The sequence below is a fragment of the Portunus trituberculatus genome, chromosome 38 (genome assembly GCF_017591435.1).
Source record: "Portunus trituberculatus isolate SZX2019 chromosome 38, ASM1759143v1, whole genome shotgun sequence".
Taxonomy (NCBI): Eukaryota; Metazoa; Arthropoda; class Malacostraca; order Decapoda; family Portunidae; genus Portunus; species Portunus trituberculatus.
The window spans coordinates 9962008-9966326 of NC_059292.1; the positions used below are offsets into that span (position 1 = coordinate 9962008).

The 4319-nt window shown below is 43.8% G+C and overlaps 2 non-coding genes across 2 annotated transcripts; both read left to right on the plus strand.

Annotated features, from left to right (window-relative positions):
* Positions 1–481: 481 nt before the first annotated feature.
* Trnaa-ugc lies at positions 482–553 on the plus strand. Its single transcript has one exon. It is a non-coding gene; the product is annotated as a tRNA-Ala (tRNA).
* Positions 554–556: 3 nt separating this feature from the next.
* On the plus strand, positions 557–629 carry Trnaa-agc. Its single transcript has one exon. It is a non-coding gene; the product is annotated as a tRNA-Ala (tRNA).
* The last annotated feature ends 3690 nt before the right edge of the window (positions 630–4319 follow it).

Consider the following 4319-nt stretch of genomic DNA (forward strand, 5'->3'; position numbering starts at 1 on the left):
TGGGAACTCGTGGATGGCTTGGTGTGACGGGTGACTGATGAGGTGACGGGTGACTGGTGAAGGGTGACTTGGTGACTGATGGGGCGCGGGGTGGTGGGGTAGAAAGGTCGAGATAAGTCACCAGTGAACCAAGATAAAATTAGCAAGGAGGGGAACAACCTTGACGTAAGTTATGAGTGTTTAGTAAATTGTGCTGAGTAATGAGTATGTTCTATAATCATAACTCAAAATATTCATTATTTATTAATCTATCTTTTACTAACATATTTAGTATTCGTATTTGGGAAATTTCCTATAAATTTTCACCTGTGTGTTTTGCTGTTAATTCAATTAATTTATTCATTTATTTATTTATTTTTTTTTTCTGGCTATGTGTCTATGTGTCTATTTATCCGACTCACTGTTGCAATACCAAGATGTCTCCGTTTCAATCCAAATGTTTGCTTTTGTCTTTTTGTGTCAGCGAGACTTACATTTTCAAGGGGGTGTAGCTCAGTGGTAGAGCGTTCGCTTTGCATGTGAAAGGCCCCGGGTTCGATCCCCGGCACCTCCACCAGGGGATGTAGCTCAAATGGTAGAGCGCTCGCTTAGCATGTGAGAGGTACGGGGATCGATACCCCGCATCTCCAGTATTTTTTTTCATCTTTAAAACAAAAACTAGGAGTTCCGAAACAATAAAATAATTTTTGGCACTGGGCACACCACACTTATGTTGTGCTGTGGAGTTGTGGTGCATGCACTAAAGGAAGTGCAAGGACCTGTTAGAATCACCTGATACAAGGAAACTAGAATAAAAGAAATGCAAGGGATAAACATTTCAAAATCAACAAAACTTCCATTAATTATAAAACGTGGATTCCTAGAAGATCCGTTAGAGGACTATAAATAGCATAGATGAAAGCATAACACACATGGTCTGTGATCAGAACCGGATGAAAAAATACTGGATTCAAGCTTAATAAAACTAGGATAAGAAGGAATTGTTTTTTAAATAAAGTGGGAGATAAATGGAATAGATTCATTGATCAGGTTGTTAGGGTCAAGTCATTGGGATCTTTGTCTGTCTACCACTTTGTCTGTTTGTCTGTTTGTCTATTTGTCTGTCCATCTGTCTGTCTGTTTGTCAGTCTGTCTGTGTGTTTGCCTACATATGTGCCTATCTGTCATTTATATCTGCATGTTTCGATGTTTACAGTCTGTATTTATGCAGCAAGTAAATTGTCTGTATGTTTACCATTAATTTGACTCCAATGACAACAAAAATTATACTGAAACATTTATTTAACGATAAAAATTCAGCTAGATTCAGAGAAAGAGAGAGAGAGAGAGAGAGAGAGAGAGAGAGAGAGAGAGAGAGAGAGAGAGAGAGAGAGTGACAGTTGTTTATGGTCTGGGATTTTCCTCTTCTACGATAAATGAGTATTAAGACATTGAAGGAGTGCATTTTTCACCCACTCTCTCTCTCTCTCTCTCTCTCTCTCTCTCTCTCTCTCTCTCTCTCTCTCTCTCTCTCTCGAATTCTCCTCACACCTGTTTTGATTCCTACTACAGTTCATCTTTCTCCGCTTTCCTACTCTTTTCTTCTTCCTCTTCTTTACATCCACTTTCACTTCCTCCAACTTCCTACTCCTCTTCTTCCACCTCCGTCATCGCCTTCTTCAGGAATGAGATTCACACGCCCCAGTCTGGTCGATCTGGGAGTCGCGACACGAAGCGGTTTACGGTTACCCAGAGCTGACGGTTTTACGGCGTGGCTAACGATGTAGTCAGAGTGAGAGAAGGAGGAGGAGAAGGAGGAGGAGGAGGAGGAGGAGGAGGAGGAGGAGGAGGAGGAGGAGGGAGATGAGAGAAGGACGGGGAAAGAGAATGTTAATGTAGTCGAAGGAAGACGAGCGAGAAGGGAAATAAATAAGATAAAGAGATGAAGAAAGTTGGAATAAGATGGAGAAGGAAAGGAGAAGAGAAGATGATAAGAGAACGGAAAGATGTGGGAAAGAAGAAATAAATAATAAAGACAGAGGAATTGCTGATTTAAAATGAGACCAGATGGAGAGGGAAAAAATGGAGGAAAAGAGGAGGAAAGAAGGTCAATAAGATCAGTAAATAAATGGAAGGAAATAGGAAAAAAGGAAAAACAGAGAGAAATGAGAGAGGAGCGATATAATGGGAAGGAATTGATGAAGGAAAGAAAAGCAACAAAATATATAAACGAATGAATTACAATGCCAAGAACGGGAGAAGAGAGAAAAGAGGAGAAAGAGAAGGAAACAGGAAAGAAGGGCATATAATCAGATAACAAGGCAATAAGTAAGTGAAAGAATAGGACAAGGTACTCAGACCAGAAAGATAACACCACACACACACACACACACACACACACACACACACACACACACACACTCTACCTTCTGCTCTTCTTAAAACTCCTTGTTCTTTTAATCTCTTCCTTGTTCCTTTAGTCCATCTCCTTCTACTTCCTCGTGTATATACCTCCTCCTCCTCCTCCTCCTCCTCCTCCTCCTCCTCCTCTTCCTCCTCCTTCCCTTTCCCTACTCCCTCCTTGTCTCCGTTCCGTTCCGCCACTAAGCCAACATGGAATTAGCTGTAGCGGTGTTGTCTGGCACCGCGAACACGACCCGCCCGGAGTGCCATAAAGGAGTCCCTGTGGGCGCGGCGTGTCGACCCACCACCCTACATGACCCCTGGGCGGAGAGGCGGGGCTTGCGGTCTGCGGGCGGGGGTGCGAGGAAGAAGTAGAGGAGGAGGAGGTGGATGAGGAGGAGGAGGAGGAAGAGGAGAAGGAGGAAGAGAAGGAGAAGGAAAAGGAAGGGAAACGCAAAATTTGAAAAGGCAGAATGAAAAAGACAAAGAAAGAGCAAAAAGCAAGTAAAAGAGAGAGAGAGAGAGAGAGAGAGAGAGAGAGAGAGAGAGAGAGAGATTGCATGTGTGGAAGAGAGTGGCAGGGCTTCCTCTATAAGGCACGAGGGAGAACCGAAAGAGGAGAGGGTCAAGTGAGGGCGCGGAGGGAGAGTCAGTGCCAGTTAAAGTCACTGCTTGGCACCCCGACCGTCCTCTTTTGGCACTCCCGTCCTTGCACTACTAAGACTTCCAGGCGCTCTTTGGCAGCCAGACACAGACAGGCACTGAGGGCTGCCCAAGTGGTGCCATCCATCAGGCAGACAGAAGGAGAGAGGAAAGAGAGACAGAGAGAGAGAGAGAGAGAAAGAGGAGTGAAGCAAAGATGAAGGAAGCAAGAGGAAAGAAACTGAGAGAAGCAGCGAAGAGGGGAACATAAGGGGAGAGGTTGTGACGAAGCCAGAGGGTCAGGTGAAGGGGGAGGAGAATGGTAGTGAGAGGCGAGCGAGGGGAGTGTATGAGGGTATATATAGAGAGAGAGTTGAGGAGGAACAAGGAGGACAGGAGAGCAAGGGAGGACAGGAGAGGGCTCTGAACAAGGTGATGGAGGCTGGCAGCAGATGAAGAGTGGAAGAGAGAGAGAGAGAGAGAGAGAGAGAGAGAGAGAGAGAGAGAGAGAGAGAGAGAGAGAGAGATTCAGTGGAAGCAGGGAGAAAGGAGAGGAGAGGCGGTGATGGACGGCAGTGAGAGAAGGTGGCGGCGGTGGTGGCGGTGGTGATGGTTGAGAGCAGCAAGGAGACAGTACTTCCTTCATAAGGCACAAGTAGCCATCAGTGCCTCGGCGGGGCGGCACCTGAGGACGTGACTCCCTGACACATGTGTAATAAACCAACGGGTTCCTTATGAGTCTAGGGAAAACATACAAGCACTCGATACAGACTGAGGGCGGTGAGGAGCTGAGGGAGGGTAAGGGAGTCTTTTGTCGTGCGGTATAGTCGTTGAGGATACTAGTGGTGGTAATAATAGTGAGACGCGCACAAACCTAAACAAACCTAACATAACATAACATTACTAGGAAAGAGGAATCGTAGAGGCTGATATTGAAGATGAGAATAATAAAATTCAGAAAAAAATGAGGAAAAAACTACTAAGAATAACAAGAAGAATATATAATAGGTGAATAGTATAGGGTTCAGCATATCTATATGAGCAAAACTCTTTTTTCTGATTCTAGTTTAATACATAATTATTGGAGGATATTCTTTTACATTAAAAATACAACAAATTCCTAGTACGTATTTATAGTTCCTGAAAAAAAAAAAGATGAAGAAGATCAAAAGCAAGAGAAAATATAGAACATAACAAGAACCTATTTATATAAAAAAAAAAAGATATACGGACACCTTTCATATCAGTCAAAAAGTAAATAAACCCTCACCGAAGACAGAGAGAGGAAAAAAAAA